General features: G+C 36.0%; 1 protein-coding gene across 1 annotated transcript in view; it reads left to right on the top strand.

Annotated features, from left to right (window-relative positions):
- ODAD2 (outer dynein arm docking complex subunit 2) overlaps nt 1-17,240 on the top strand; it is a 74,250-nt gene that overhangs the window by 56,362 nt on the left and 648 nt on the right. The window lies entirely within an intron of this gene.

Here is a 17,240-nt window from a genome sequence, read left to right as displayed (position 1 = left end):
AATGGAACAATGGTTATGATGTGACAGGAGAATCAATGCTTTCTTTCTATCAAACACCAGAAAATATTTCCTCCTTCTGAAGTAAAAATTCATAGCTGTACTGTAAAACTTTTTCAAAGATCAAGTAATGATGTGTGGGACACTAGAACATGGGGAATTTTTAGACATTAGAGTAAGGAACAGGCATCACCTTGAATTCAAGATGGGAAATAGCTGTCCACAGACCAAGAAGAGAAATCCGGCAGTGGATTAGCAGTTTTCAGCCAAGATACACATGAGTGCCAGGCAACATGCTTCACATTTGGAGTTCCCTTACAATTACAGAAGAGAAATAGTAAAATCACCTGGGATCATAGCATTCTTCATGGAAACATGAAGCTGTTGCAAAGGAGCAAAGACTTTTACCTATGGTTGTGTGCTCTTGAAACTTTAGAGAAATTGAACTTGTTCAAGAAAAGATCTCTGCTAAAGCTTTCTCTTTTAAGGTGAAGAACCTTTAACTGACACCCAGCCTGAACCTCCCCTGCTGCAGACCATGCCGTTCCCTCAAGTTCTATCACTTGTTACCAGAGAAAACAAACCAAGGAGCTTCAGCCACTCCTTATGTTTCTTCATCTCTAGACCCTTTACTGTGTTTCATCTCTCTCCTAATTTAGACATTTATGCAAAGATAAGGCACCCCAGTCTCTACCAGCAATACTGTCTGGTCTCCTTTAACTATAATGGAAGTGCAGGTACAAAGGTCAGATTTACGCAATTGCATCCCCCCATATCTGTGTTTAAGGGGGTGCCTCACAAAGTTCATACATGTGGACATGAACTGCAGTCCAGTTCATTATTAGATAGGAATGACAGACTTCCGAACAATAGTGCAATATGAAAGAGTACTTTGCTCTTGGAAAAATACAGGTGAGGTGTATTTATGATATGTTGGTGATGAAACACTATCTGCCCAACAGTAACTGAAGCACACTTTAAACATGACCTAACAAAGACAGATGTTTTGAATTAGTGGATCTAACTAACTTGAATCCAGGGATTTTGAAGAAGGACTTTGGAGTATTAGGGATGGATTCCATTCATCTGAATTTGGCCACTTTTAGGTGTGGTGTTTAAAGCAATCTAAACTAAGACACCTTCATTAGCCAATGGAAAGAGAGGCACCTGCAGACTTATGCTAGCTGAGATTAGATGCCCAGAATATTAGAAAAGTAGAGGCTCATGAAGGTTTCTTGTTTTCTCCACTAAGTATTGAAAGAACCTAGGTCTGTAGCTCAGACTAAACAGCTGGCTTTCAGACAGCTAAATTTAAATTACTATCCTCCTGAATGTTGATTTTTGGTAAGCTTTGCAGTACAAGGAAACTTGAAGGGTTCAGAGAAAAGTAGTGTGCCAGTATTTTAAAAGCCTAAATAAGATTATAGTCCTGTAAACTGGACACTATTCTGATGTTGAATAATCATAGATATGCATTATAGTACTACGCTGTACATTATAATCCTAGAAGAAATGATTGTAATGGTCTGGTCTGATGAGCTTTGCTCATACAAGCCAGAGACATGGCTTCAATTTATTTCTGTTTAGAATAGAGTATATCTTTTAGAAAAACACTGACTCTTTACTTAAAAAATTCCAGCAATGGAAAATCTAGTAGAGCCATCAAAACTTTTTCCAGTCGTTAAATACCTTCCCCATAAAAACATTTGCATCTTATTTGTAGCCTAAAGTTTTATCTTATGCCATTACATGTATGATACTGTTGCTTGGTAAACTGAAAAGCCTTATATAGCTTCTGTTTTCATGAATGTTCTCGTAGTGAAATCAAATCATTCCACTGACATCACTTTAATGAGTGTAATCTCCAATGTAATCTCTGTCTTTTCTATTGTTTATTTTGGTGGGTCAGCTCTGAATCTTTTTTTCTGAACTTTCCTTTTTTGGACTCAATTTCAGCGTATTTCAGTACAGAATTCACTATTCCAGTAATAGTAGCATAAATTCTTAAAACAGGTAAAATAACTTCCCTGTCTCTATGTAAGCTCCGTTTGAACATCAGAGATTTTCATCATTCTGTTTGGCCTCAGAATTGCCCTCAAAGTTCATATTCGGCCAGTTTTCTTCTTTGACTGTTCACCAGGCTAGCCATTCCCATGCTAGAATGCTTTCCCACACGAAGGCAGAAGTTAACATAAGGTAATACTGTTGATATAAATCACTAATGAATTTAGACCTAGTGAAGTAAACTCTTTTTTTTCCCCTAGAGATTAAATCATTCTGTAATTTTGTCAATAAACTTTGTAAATCTCAGATGAGTTACCTATCTTTTTTTATATTAATCATTTACAGTATAAAAGCAGCCACAAAATGCATTCAAGCATTTTATTATTTTAGAAAAGAAAATCTTAAGACACCAACACAGTGACTCTTCCAATAATGCCTTTAAAGCAAAATGCAGCCTTTTCCATAACAGAAGATTCCAGTTTTGGCAGAGACATGATTTGTTAGAAAACTGAAGTTTTCTGGCTGAGAGTTGAGCTATGTAGGCACAAATGGATTAAGGTCTATGTAAAACATATTAGTTGTTTTGATTGTAAAGTATGAGGCTAAAACCCACACATTCTGTTTGCTGAATATTTTGCATTTGCAAGCAGCTGATCGGATGGTGTACAGATATTCTAAAACATTCAGGGATATTTTCCCAGTGAGATGAATGAGGATCTACTGGCATTTTGACTTTGAGTAAAGTTTGTGCTTGAATTCCTAACTAATAAATAATGTTATTAAACTTATTCACTTGTTTATCTATATTGCCAGAGCACCTAAAGCCATTGATCCCAGTTGAATTGTTCACCTTGCTAGGCAGTGATGTATGGCTGTATCAGAAAAAGACCTCAGAAAACCTATTGTTTGAATGTAGGGCACAACAAGGTGGAGGTGAGCAGATAGGAATTAAATAGTAGGAAAAAATCTAAAAAATACATATGTTGCTTATATGTGGTAATTTAAGCAAACCGAGATCAATCACTGCTAATTTGCAACTCCAACTCTATTATTATAAGCAAAATATAAATACAAGATGCTGGCTGTAAACTTTTTGTGAAAATCAAGAGAGCAGAGCCACCAGATAGTACCCAGTCACCCAGATATTAAGGTACTTAACCCATACGAGAGCCATAGCTGGTGCTACTGTCTATCTGCCAAAGGCTACAGAAAGTCAGCCATATATGGTAGCTTGTTGAGCTCTTTTTTCTTCTAGACTGTTCTTGTTATTCAGAAAAGTTGATATAAAGATGGTATTTTTTCCTGCACTATGTATAACTCTATTTTCACCTGTTATTCCATTGAATGTAGACATTTTTGGGACAGAAGATCCACAAATTGCAGTGCATATCTGAAATGCAGATCAGACTTTCCAATTTATGTTCTGGCACTTTTTAATATTGAAAGTGTCCATCCAACTTGCCAGTGTATAGAACTGATCTTTAGCCTTACTCTTTGGTCTCACTGAATTATTTGCACAATTGTAGGAGCGCTCAGTTTTCATAATATTGCAAAATGTCAGTAAATACCTTCTGGAATATTAGTTACAGCTAGTAGGATCTTCAGCAGGAATATTGAAAACTTAATTTTAAAACCTTGATACAAGAAAGGTAAAATAGAGTCTCGTGCTTCTAGGAGTGTACAAGATGCTCCTTGATGTATCTATGTCCTTATACATATCAATAGATATATTCTTAATTAATTCATCACATTTTTTCTACTTCTCATGCTACATCCTCAAGTGACGCATAGTTGTTTTTCATTTTGTTAGCTTTTATTTTTGCAAAGAAGCTGTCATAGCTAAGATATATTTTCTAAATTGTACTATGAATTAATCTATGAAGTATTTGTACTTTTTGAATTCTATTATTAATGGTAGAAAAGCTAATCACACAAAGGCTCTTCCTTTCCCTTGTTACAATCTACGATTTAAAAATAGCTGGTTTAACCATGATTTACAAAAGTTTACTATGAAATGACATTTTTCTGTTTGAAGAGTTTTTCTGTACTTTGTTATAATGACTGTATTAAAGAATGTATTTTGGGTATTTTATTTTGAATTGCTTTCAAATTTTGCTCATTACTTACTAAACCATAAATCCTTACAAGTTTTGGCTAATTTTTTTAACACGAAAAGACTTTCATAAGATCGTCTTTGTGAACTATAAACTATGGAAGATGATTACTAGGAATTTTTACCAAATTATATGCTCTTTATCATATTATATGCTCTTCAGCATATAGTATATATATCTGAGGATCAGAAACTGAAGTACAAATGCACTTGCACACCTAATTCTTTAGTTGTGTTTGATCAGAGGGTTAGTTTTTTTGTGGGGGGTCTTTGTTGAGAACATTGATACAGAATATAGTTTTATGTTATTAACCTTTAAGAAAATAATTTTTAAAATCAATCCAAAATATTCTATATAGTATCTATGCAGTAACATTATCCATGTGCAATACATATATACCTGCATATTCGCATATTTACGTTTTTATTTTCAGTTTAGAAGAGCCCTCTTTTTAACAGTCATGGTTGGCTTTATTCAGGCTCCACTGTTCAGACTGGAGATACAGTTGTTTGGCACCATACCTCCAGGCCCATGCTTGTTGTTTTTCATAAATCAGTTGTTACAGTTCTTAGATGTCAAGGAAGAGGGCACTAGATGGCAAAATTGCTGCATGGCTGTTGGCTACAGAAATTACACCCAGTTCCTTCAACCACAGATATGCAAGATTTTCCACAAGCTAAGTAAGATACTGGCATTTGTTGTTTTGTTTCAGAAGGATTAATGATAGCTGACAATGTTACACCAGTGCAATTTCTATTGTGTTGGCAACTGCCAGCTGTGTACATTTTTCTTACAGTTTCAGCTCCAAGAAACAGAAACCAGTAAGCCTCTACCTTCTTAATAAGTAGAATTCACCATTCATAAAGTAGGGGTACTTACATTTAAAACACTTCACTTTTGCACCATTGCCAAAGGTAATGACGTTTGACTTCAGTGTAGATTAAGCCTCAAAGTTTCAGTGATTTTTAAAAATTTTACACTGCTAAAGTTTATGATATGTAGCAAGTGTTCTGTCAAAATCTGGCTTACCCCGATAGGTAAAAACAGCAGCCCGAGGGAGATCAGCTTATCTTTGCCCAAATCCTATGCTTCAGAAGACCTCTAATTTAGTAACGTTTGGATAACAAACCTAGAGGCTGGCATAAAACTCCACTTGGCACAAGTTAAGCATCTTTCAGTCTTATAAAAAGAAGCTTGTCCCACTAAGCTGTAGGTTTGTTGGAGCTGTTTAACAGTAGCTGTGCCCTGCAGCTCTTTTAGTGATAAATGAACTGCTTCAAATAAGTGCAATTGCAGCCAACTGTGCAGAAGGAATCATTAAAAAAATTTAAATAGACATTTTTGAAGCTTAAAAATGCACAAACAAAGTATGTTAAACCAAAATATATGGTGCTTCTTTTAATGGAAAAGATTGCTACTGGCTAAGTCTGCCAGCATCAATAGGTGTGCCAAAAAGCCAAGGAATCTGGCAGAGTCCATAGATAGCTGTTCCATCTTTCATCTATATTTCTTTTCTGTATTTATCTTGCTTTAGAAAATGCAGAGAATGTCTTTTCCTTCCGACTTGGCACTTTTTTCTAAACCACAGAAATACACAGAAGAGCTTCTTGCAATTGTTTAGCTCCCTGTACTAAGTCTCATCCCTGTGTCTGTGTGAAGTATTTGTTTTGAATTTGGTAATAATAAGAAAAAAAACATTGAAATATTTTATTTTACATGGAGTAGTAGCTACATTGTCTGATATTAGAATTAGTTTTGTTAATTGAGAGGTACTTGGCTTAATGCACAAGGGCAGAATGCCAGGTAATTATTTTTGGCATTCAGCTGATCAAAAATAGTTTCCTTGTCTGTAAGGAGCTTTTCAAAGAAGATGAATATAAGAAATAATAAGGGCAATATATACATGCGTAGATATGTAGAAATACATATGTGTAAATAGAGACTGAATTGTAATGTAATTGTAATGTAATTGAAATGTACCAAATTTTACATTTCACATTGTTGTCTATGAAAACTCTCCTTTCTTCTTCTTCCTGCAGGATCAATCACTCAGTTAGAGCTGGCTTCAAGCCCTAGACATTGTATTCTCTTTTATGTTGCCGTTTCAAAGAGCACTCTGCAGTATCTTTTAATAATATGGCACATCTTGCTGCTGTCACTTTCACGGTAAAGATGCGAAGGAAAAGTCCCCTTGCAATGCGTAGATGATGAAATGGGCCCTTGTGTTAATGTTGCTGATTAGCGTTCCATATTTTGGCATAAAGTCTAAAGATTTGACCAGGCTCCCAGAGCACATGAGGTTGATGAGAATTGCGTCGCTGACTTCAGTGAGGGCTGAATCAGATTACGAGTCACAGTTGCAATGGTGATTATACAACAATCAACCAAAGGCTAAAATATATCTTCTGCTAGACTACAAAAGTCCATGCATTTTCATTTTATAAAAAAATCTCTTTTTATTGAATTTCACATTTATCTGCAAGGATCATAACTGACTGTATTTACCAGCTACTAATCAGTGCAACTAATTGCAACTGTTTATGTTTAATCTCTGGAAGTTTTGCAGAGAAATAAATGAATGTTGAAATAAGAGAGTATTGGTCAGTATCGCGAGTCAGTTACAAAAGGAGTCTGATAAACTGCAAAATATGCAGGAAACAAGTAAGATAGATCATAAGTGAATTTAGGTCGTATCCAATATGCTCACTGCATTTGTGTTGAAGATAAAGATAAAAATACGAAACTGTACATGATAAAGAATTGAGTAAACAGGCATGCATGAAGTTGCTTCCACAATGCCATACAGAAATTACAGTTCCAAATACTCGACTAAGGGTAAGATATATAATTTTGGTCTCTGTAGCAAAAGAAAAAAAAAAATCTCCAAACGTTATTTAGAACACCTAAATTCAGAATTGCCCTGGAGAGTTCACAACTTTTTGCCTAACGCCTATCTTGAGCCCAGGTATGCAGGAAGAATCGGGTTAATTTGATATTTTTACCTCTATACGTTTATCCGTAAAACTCGCATGAATCCAAAAGTCATCAGATTGGCTTACCCCCTTTACAGAAATCCAAAGAGAGAATTTCTGGACTTCAGAGGTATTGTAGGCTAATGGAGTGTGTATATATTTCAAACTCTGACATAATTTTGTCCTGGATTTCCTGAGCATTCACTGTGTAAATAGTATTTTATTAGTCTTTTGCTTCTTGAAGTGTTTCATCTTCTCATCGGTAGTCGTACTCTTTTTATTCATGTGCAGTAATCCTCTTCTTATTGTAAGTATTGGGTTTACCCCCTTGTGTTGTAGAAATCTGTTCAAGAGAGCTCTTCACCAAAAACTCATAAAGAAATAAAATTGCTATGTCACCTTTTTTACATACCATACATTTACTTCTGTGTCTTTTGTCCTTCATACATCACAAAAGTGATGATAAAAAAGAAATACAAAATGTGCAGTATATACAGAGTTCTCTAAATGCCAAAATCAATTTAAAGATAGGAAAATGCATTCTAGCAATTAATCTGTCTCTGTAATCCAAAGCAAAAACTTGCAAAGTAGAAAACTAAGAAGTAGACTAAGAAGTTTTTTTTTAAATCTACAGATATGAATTAACACTGCACCCAGATCTTTATCCATGAAGCAACCTGTCTCATTTCTTGCTTTCTCACATTCAGAATTTAGTATTTCTTTCAGTAAAGCTGAACCATGTTCCATACATTGATTTATGCTGTGCTAGTTTTCTTTTTTTTCCTGTGTTTAATGTAGTTGTACTCTACTAATTATCCATAGTAGTGCCCGAACATAAAAGAAGTTAATACAGGAAGAGAAACAACCACATAATCAGTTTGAAAAGGCTTCTCATATTTACACCTAAGAGAAATGATTGCCTTTCTAGACTGGAAGAGTTTCTAACTGTGTCCAAAGGGATAGTTAATTTATGTACGTGTTTATTCTTATTTCATGTTAAATATTATTTGTTTTGGGAAGTTACCTTTAGTTAGGAGGGACTTCAAAATGTGAAAAATTAAATCAAAATTAAGTTATCATTATTAAATTCTATTTTTCATCTCAGAATCTATCCAGATTGTATTACAGTAGTTGTTTATTATTTTTTGACTGTATACAGTAATTTTTTGTATTAGTTTAATGAAACATTCTAATGGAATGTTGTATGGGAACTGCGGAGTCAGGGCCTGAACCTCTGATCGATCACCTGAGGTGAGCCATGAGTCAGCCAGAGGAGCACAGCTGAAGGCAACTCACCTGTGCTGCCGGAATGGGTGGAGCCTGGCTGCACCCCTCCTAGACCTATTTAAGAGCTGGCTACCAGAGAGGAAGGATCTCTTCTGGAGATCACCTCTCTTGGTGTTTTGTGGTGAGCCCAGCTGTAGGGTAAGCTCTTCTACTTATTCTCTTTTTGTTATCTTTTTGTTTATTGTCTACTTTGCCTAACTCTCTTGTTTATTTTGTGATTGTAACATCTTGATATCTATTGATTATACAAATGTTCTCTAGTTTAAAAACAGACTATAAATTGAACAATGCCAGTCACCTTCCAGTTTACGTAAATATATGCACTGTTACCACAGATCTTAAAACATGAGGATATAGTTCTTCTTGTACACCCCCCAAAAAAGTGACTTGAATCTTTATTTGAAATAAATGCTGTTGTCAGTGTCTACAGCATGACTGTCCTGCCTTTATCCCCAAAATGTCATACGTAAGGTTTACTAGCAGAAGCACCCCGTTGGTTTTGATCACTACAGTTCTACTAAGGCAGAGAGACACACACTTGGACCATTGGACTTAAATCTATGTTGGTGTTATAGAATCAAAACCAGAAGTTGGAATTGAATACAGAAGAGAGTTTGAAGTTGGTCCATGCATACCAGTAGATGTAACATATTTTTAAAGCAGTAGTACAGTGAGGTTTTGCACCTTGTTCTCAGAATAAGATGCAGCTTAAGATAACATCAAAGCATTTGTCAGTAGTCCAGAAGCTGCGGTTTCCCTTTACTGTTGTTCAGTGCTGACTTCAAAAATAAAGCACTTCAGGAATAGTAGGTAAACAAGAGAACAACATGTAAGATGTTTTCAGGGTTTTGCTGGGAAGTCAGGCAGAATCTGTTAGTGCATGAGGGTTCCTGGACAGCTCAAGTCTCCTTTTTTTTTCTGACTTGCTCCTGAGAGTTTATTTGCAACTGACCTCCCTTAGCTTCTATATAGCCCTCGTGTGACTCACAAATTGATAGACAGAGACAGTATTTTTAATAATAGTCATTTTTTTTACATTTTGAAAACCAAAACTGAATTAGCATTTCTTTCTCAAACTTCCTATACTACCTTCGCAGAAATATTAAGGAAGGAAGGGAAGGCAGAAGTTATGCTTCTGTAAAATGAAAAAGAAAGAAAAGTATGAAAAGAGCAGGAATGAAAAAGCAGATGAGTACTGAAAGTGAGCAGGGAATAAAAAGAAAGATTGATCAGGGTGCAATAAAATAAAGAAATAGTCTCCAATGTGTTACAGAGCCAGACTGCATTATGAAAGGAAAGGAAAGTCCATGAGCCTGCTTGTGTCCATTACATGTTGTTAAGTAAGCAGGCTCCTGTTTTAATACAATGAATTTCCAATGAATTGAAAAAAAGTGTTTTTTGTATTTTTTTTTTAATGTAACTGTACTGATGTTATGAAAAAGTTCTTTATTCTATCTGTGCCACCAAGGGCCTTTTATGTGTTAATCTTCTCTTGAAAACGACATGAAATAAGGATAAAATGAAGTGGTTCAAATGAAAACATGCTGTAAGACCTTGGGCTTCTTCACTTCTGGATTATCAGATCTGCCTATTGCTTTTTGTGGGATGAATTTAATATCCTGTAAGACCCTTCTGTACATTGGAATGTTCATGATGATTGAATTCTTTCTTAATATTGCACCAAACTTCTTACAGCTGAATGTGGACTCAGATTATCTGCCTTTAAGGACTCTGATAGGTTGTATGTAATCGTACCTTTTAAACAGTGATTTAAAGTTGCTTTTATTACTAGTTTTATTTAGCTTTATTACCTTTCTATGATATGTTTATATTCACTTCTATCTGAAATTGCAGGGAATATTCTTTGTGATGGAAAAGCCATTCAACTTAGTGTATTTTAGTGCAAGTTTACCAAGTTTTAAAACTATTAAAACTATTCTACATTTTACCATTTAGCATTTTGTTTCTTGTCAGGTATTCAGAATCTGCTGCTTTTGCACAGAAGTGGGGCACCCTTCCCAAAATAATTATTTTACTGTGAAAAATAGACAGTTAATACAGATGAGGTGTTGAATAAGCTGTAGAATATTTTGTTCATATTTTGTACACATACATAGATTAGGAATTATGTAGGTATATTTAAGTTGCATACCATATTATAATTTCCTTTATGCAACACTGCCAACAAGTGAAGTAATTCCTCCTTTAAAATAATTGGATAGTATGGGAGTTACAATTTATTTTGTATTTTGTTAGTGTTTGCCTACGAGGATTTCTCTTCAAGAGCAAGGAAGGCATGGTTCAGAAAGCTAGCTGTTGCCCCTTTTTTGGTTTAGCTGTAACTAAACAAAAGATACAGAAGATATACAAAACTAAATGGAAGATATACAAGATCTACAAAAGAATAGATAGCAAAGTGCACTGCAAACTGCAGACAAGTTTTTCCCACCAGGTTCTGCACCTGTTTGCAGAAAGGATACAGATTTTCTCCTGCACTCTTTTCACTGTTGGTTTTGTTTTGCTTGGTTGGTTTTTTTTGTTTTTGTTCTTTTGGAAGGAGTAAGAAAAAGATGAGACAAAGGAGACAGATCCTGCCCAATCTGCTGACTGCCACCACTTTCAGGTGTGCCTTGGCCTGTATCTTTCAGGCCTTGTCATCCTTCTGTAGTGCTTGACTATCAAGGGCTGTTATTCTTTTTCCATGGCTGCTAGAATGGAGATGTGTTTCAGGGGAGAGAAAAGAGGAAAGATAGGAATAAGAGAATGAAGAAGAAGAAACTAGGTGGGATCTTCCTAGGATTTCACCATGCCCAAACAAGGAGCTTCAGTTCCTGCACCTTCACATTCTGTGCGAGCAAGCTGGGCTGCACTGACTTCAGTTCCAGAGAAGAGTGGCGTTCCATGAAAGGTAGTCAACATAGTCCGTGTCTGTCCTGCCCATCTTTTGCACTTACTGGGACTTGTAGTGCTGGGCTTTCCACCTCTGCTAGCTCAGCGTTCCCTGACCCAAAGACTTTGCATCTGAAATTTATTGTCTTTGTGTTGCATAAGCAACAAACAAAATCAAAAAAACAAAAACAAAATCAGGAGAAAACACTGCAGAACTTGCAGAAGCATCTTCTTAGGGAAACATGCATTGCACATGGTACATCCTTTCTGCTGAGACAGAAAATCAGAAAAAGGTCCTGAATTTCAATTTAGAAGCAGCGGCTTACTTTAACCTTAATTATGCTTTGATTGTGGAGTATGCTTTATTATTTAGAATTTAATTTCATGAGAAATATTTTCATAGGAATACGTGTAATGTAATACTCAAACTAGGTGCTTTAATATTTTCCAGTGTGCACTATGGTGTTGAAAGTTAGCAAACTGCTGGCTGGATCTAGACTGATACTTTCTTGGATAAGCTTCTACCATATGCTTTTATTTAAAGTATTTTTTTCTCTTAGGTTAGGTTTATAAAAAGCATGTGAAAAATGTCTTTTTTGGAAAAGAAGTGTTACACAATTAGAAAATCACAGTGCTAGAAAATCAGTATCCTTTAGGAAATGTTGCAAATAAAATAATTCAGATACTAAATCTTCATAAAAAAAGAAATGGCAAGTCCTATCACCAACTGGAAATGCTGTCAGTCTGCAAGATGTCATCACCAGCATAGCAGATAGAAGCAGCAGTTATGTTGAGAGTCTTTATTTCCAGGAATTGTAAGCTCGATGTGAACTGTGACTAGCTTCCCAGTATAGATATGAATCTTGTTGAAGGAGCCTGTCTAGATTTCCTTCTAAAAAAGAAAAAGGCTTGAAAAATTGGCATTAAAAATTATTTTGATAGCTCTTCTTCCTTCATTTTTTGCTTTCATTTTCACAGGACTCCAGAGTATTGCTTAGGCTGATCTATATTTCTGTTTCGCGTGAGCAAAGGAACCTCTCTCCATAGCACTGTTCCACTCTTCCCACTGTTTTGGAAAACTTGCACAAGCATCAAGTGACCAACCCCCTTTTAAAGAATATGTGCAAACTATATTCTTTCTGAAAACAGTGCTTCTTCTGTTTCCTGCTTCCCACCTGTGAGTCCGAAAGCTGCAATGATTGTGACTAAAGGAATGTAGGAAAGGGAGGACTTAGGAATTATTGTACCCAGTGCGTGGAGCATCTGAACCTTACAAGATTTTGTTTATTAGTTTACTGGAGGAATACTTGTCTGCATCTCTTTCTTCTTTAAAATCCTCTTATGCTATGCTTTTGTAGAAGTGAAAAATTCTAGAAAGACATCTTCACAGAAAAAAGAATTACTAACTTTTATTACCCATTTTGGAAGGATACGTTTACAAGTTCTTTTATCAACTCTTGATTTATTTTGTTTTTAAAAAAAAAAAAAAATCAGTTGGTGATTTTGTGATTTCAGAGATAATATTCTCAGGAAGCTCTGCTTTCAGAGAGTATCAGGCAGCATCATTCATGGTACAGTAACATGCAAGCCAATATTCTGGCTTACCCTCGTATGTCTGACTATTGCCTTGAAGAACAACTGTCATAACTTTGATATACCAGAGAACATGATTGCCAGAGAGGAAGGTGGTTTCCATATATTCCAGGGCAAAGCTGAAACAGATCAGTGTAACATTATGAAATTTAGTAAGGATAAATGCAACATCCTGCAGCTGAGGACCTGCACTTGCGCTTGCCCTCACAGTGATGCTGGCTAGGGACTGAGTGGATGTGGAACACTTATATGGAAAAGGGCATGAGGATTTCAGTAGGCAGAGGGCTACATTAGCCAGCAGTGTCTCCTGAAAGCAAAGAAGGCACAGAACTGGGCTGCAATAGAAGGAGTGTGGTCAGTATGTTGAAGGAAATGATTTTTCTTCCCCATAGTACTCATTAGACCACTCCTAGAATACTGCAGCCAGCCCTCCAATACAGGAAAGAATTGGCTAAACCAGAGCTAGTGGGACCAGCAGAGTGCCACGAGGATTAAAATTGGTGCACCTGTCCTGTGAGGAAAAACTCAACAAAGTGGATTTTTCAGCATGGAGAAGAGAGGGCTTCTAGTGAAATTAACATCAGCTTCCCAGTACCTACAAGGAGGTCAGTCATCAAACATATGTAGCAAGGCTTTTCCCAGTGATATATGGCTTTTGGGTGAGAGTCAACAGGCATAAACTGAAAGAAGGGAGATTGAATATAGGGAAAATCTTTTCCCTATGAAGACAGACAAACGCTGGAACAGGTTGCTCAAAGAGATTATGCAGTCTCTGTCCTCAAAGGTTTTCAAGATTGGGCTGCATAAATCCCAGAGCAACCCGGTCTAATCTGATGGCTGACCCTGTTTTGTGCATGAACTGTGCATGAACACCAGAGACCTTTTGAGACCCCTTGCATTCGGGGCTACTCTGACTTTGCTGCTCTGAAGTGGCCACACCATTCTGTGCTGTTTTAAAGCTAGGACAGTAATAGCAAAATCTTCTTAATTGTTCTGAATATTTAAATGATTTGGCTGTGCGTAACTCTTGCTTTTGGAACCCATATATGCTACATATGCTCTGTACGTTCTCCAAACAGCTTGTATTTGTGCTTATTTGCTGGTATGACGTGCTAACTGTGCAAAAAATTTTGGACTCTTGCCTTAGAATATAGATACCTGCCAACTGAAAAAGAAGTCTACATAGTACTGCAAATGCTTTCTCTGTCTATGGAAAGTGCCTTTTATGTGCCAGAAAGAAGCATTTATACCACATGCTTTTTTATTGCTTCTCACATCTGTTAACATTTACATGTGTCAGAAAACAATACCTGAACAGTAAAGGGAAGGGATACATGAAGTTCAAGGGCACTGCATCAAGAAGAAGGACATGCAATATTGCACTGGTGTACTGGAACTAAAAAGAAAAAAGTTTTCTTGGACTTGTCAAATATATGCAATATGTGGACATGGTCTGTGTATACATTCTGTGAATACATTTCCACAGCTGAATTGGGTGACCCAAATTACCAGTAAAGTGAAATGAATCCACCACAGTTTGAGAAGTGGCAGTCGGGAAGTGAGAGAATTATAGCTTAGTTGGTATATATGAAAATGATAAAATTTTGCTTCGTTTAAAACAGCATTTATATCAAAATCTTTGATGTTACATTCCTAAATATGTAAGAATTACTCACATGCATTTAAATATGTTGCATTTTCAATAATCTTCTCTCCACTTTCCTTCTCATAACATGGAGTAAGTTGACAGACAAATGTTTCTGTATATCCTCTATCCCTAGCAGCTGCTACTGTATTAGACTCTGTTTCCAGGAATATTTCTTTGAAGTCATGTTCTGAAAATCCTGAACAAGGATTTTGTATAACGTGGCAGTTCTTATGGATGTTACCACTGGCAAGTGATTTAGAAGAACAACAAATCAGAGAGCAATTGATCCTTTAACCGCCGAACTCAGAAGGGGAAGGAAAAAAACAAAAACAAAAACAAAAAAAAAAAACAAACACAGTTTTTAATGTTTTTGTAAAAATTACTGTTGCATTGTTGTATTGTACTAATTCTTAAGGAATCAGAAGAGATACTTCAGATCTGTGTTCTGTAAGGTGTTGTCCTTTGATACTAAGCCCTGACTCTCCAAAAAGCAGCTGCAATAAAGAGTGGAGATCACCCCTTTCAACCCTGCCTCTACAGTCACCATTGCTGAACATTAAGTTCACCATAGGATGCTACAAGAAGTATTTATTTTCCTAAGTCTTCTGAGCCCAGAAGTAAGAGATGACTAAGAGATGACTAAGAGATGATATCAGTAACCTAGTATCAAGGACTACCTAACACGGAGTCATAACAGAGGCAGAGGTTTATTTTTGTTGGTTTTTTTTTTTTTTTTGCTATATTTGTAGTTAAAAATATGTTTCTGAAATATTAATTTCATGACAAACTTCTGTTCTCATGTACTGATAAAAACTCATGCTGAATTTATTATAAAAGTTTGAGTTCCACATTCACTTCATTTCAGAAAGCTTTACATTAGGTTTATGAAGATGCAGTGAATAATTACATAAGGCATATAGTTTCCTTGCTCCCAAATTTGAAAGTTATGGTGTTACCAAAACCACCGTATAAACGGTATGTGCATACATATTTTTGGTTTTGAGTCAGGGATGTGAAGGATCTCTATCAGTTTTTTTCTGTAACTTATACAAGAAGGAAGAGAGGCACCCAAAGAAACATTTGGGTTAATGAGAAGTCTGGTGGAAATTAGGAGGGAGAAAGATCTTCATTTAGCAGTATTTCTCTTAAAAATGCTAGGTTCCTGGTAAGGCTTGCGTTCTGGCCCTTGTGCTTTGTTGAGCAGACGCATGCTGCTAGGCCATTCCACCAGCTGAAGGCAATGGTGAAGCTTCACTGACTCCACTAGCCACTGAACCTGGCTCAGATTTTGCCTGCAAATAAAGCACAGGAGTATAAAGCTTTCTTATTACATCTTCTAATTGTGCCATTTTTCCTGTTCTATATCCGTTCAGAAGTGTTCACACTGTTAAGAATTCTTATCTAGCTATTTGGACATAGTTTGTTACATGAATGGAAATAATAGTAGGAAGAATTACTAGAAAATTACATGATTGATGCTTAATTTACTTAATAATAATAGTAATAGTCTTTTTGACATGATATGTGCATGTTGCAAGCACTCTTACAAGTTGCATATAGGGGTCAAAGGGTGAAAGGTGACTGGCAAGATGCTTGTTTGGTACATTTGGCTAACACAAATACTTCCTCAAGTATGAAATGCTTTGATCTCTATAAGCAAATGCCATATGTGTGCAGCTGTGGCCCATGCCTCACTATTGCTGGAAGGTTAGAAAAAGGTAGCGTATGAATTTGATGTCTGCATTCAATTTATGCTTTTATATTTAGCAGTTCATAATTTTATGTAATATTTTAGCTATATGAAAAATATATACTAGAGTTGAGTGATAACAGATTTTTTTTTGTGGTTTGATTCAACATTGTTTGGGTGAACACAGAATCCTAAGTATTGCAGACTGAAAATACAGGTTTTAATTAGAGCTGTCTGAGCTTCAAAATACCTGGACGCGCACTATGCTTGGCAGATTTTCAGAAATCTGAGGATTGTGAAGTGCTGATTTAAACTAGCAAAGAATCTGTTTTTTCTGCTGTTTTCTAGCATATATTGTATTTACAGTTGCATCATAGGCTTGCAATATTTTCAAAAAAGAGATCACAGAGTATTATTAATGATTTTCTGATATGTAAAAGTGTTTTATCATCAAGGTCTGTGTTATGTCATGCTGGTGTGGAACAGCACCTTACTCCAAGGGAATTTCCATTGAAAAAATTGAATGACTTCCAAAGTAAAGGATCTACTCCACATGATTGAAGAGCTGAATTGATTCCAAAAGTTTGTTGCCTCTGTTGGGCCTTTGTTTTGTGTTTTTCCATGCAAATATGTAAGAATGGCATGTCCAGGTCTGTATCCGTCAAGCAGTTTCACACAAGTGGTTTGCTGTGACGGTGAGGAAACCTACTGCAAACAGCAGGACGCTAGAAAACAGACTTCACATGTTTTATGATGAAAGCCAAAAAGAAAAGCACAGTCTTGTTTATTAGAAGTCTGGAGCATATACAAATACATTAATATGCCTTCAGGGGAAACAGTGATTTTTGGTTTGCATATATTCAATTCCTACTTACAAGAAAAAAATCCAATTCAGAACCAGTAGACAGGCGTGAAAAAATAAATAGAAAATCAGACAAGAAAATATCAAATTACAGGTACAAATATAACCAAATATAAGGTGTGGTGCTCTATAAGTATGTTAATGCATATAGATATAAAAACCATACATAAATGTGTATATATAT

Source organism: Centrocercus urophasianus, unplaced genomic scaffold (assembly GCF_019232065.1).
Source record: "Centrocercus urophasianus isolate 14NV4802_14NV808 unplaced genomic scaffold, USGS_Curo_1.0 seq_16, whole genome shotgun sequence".
Lineage (NCBI taxonomy): Eukaryota > Metazoa > Chordata > Aves > Galliformes > Phasianidae > Centrocercus > Centrocercus urophasianus.
This window is presented reverse-complemented; position numbering and strand designations above follow the sequence as displayed.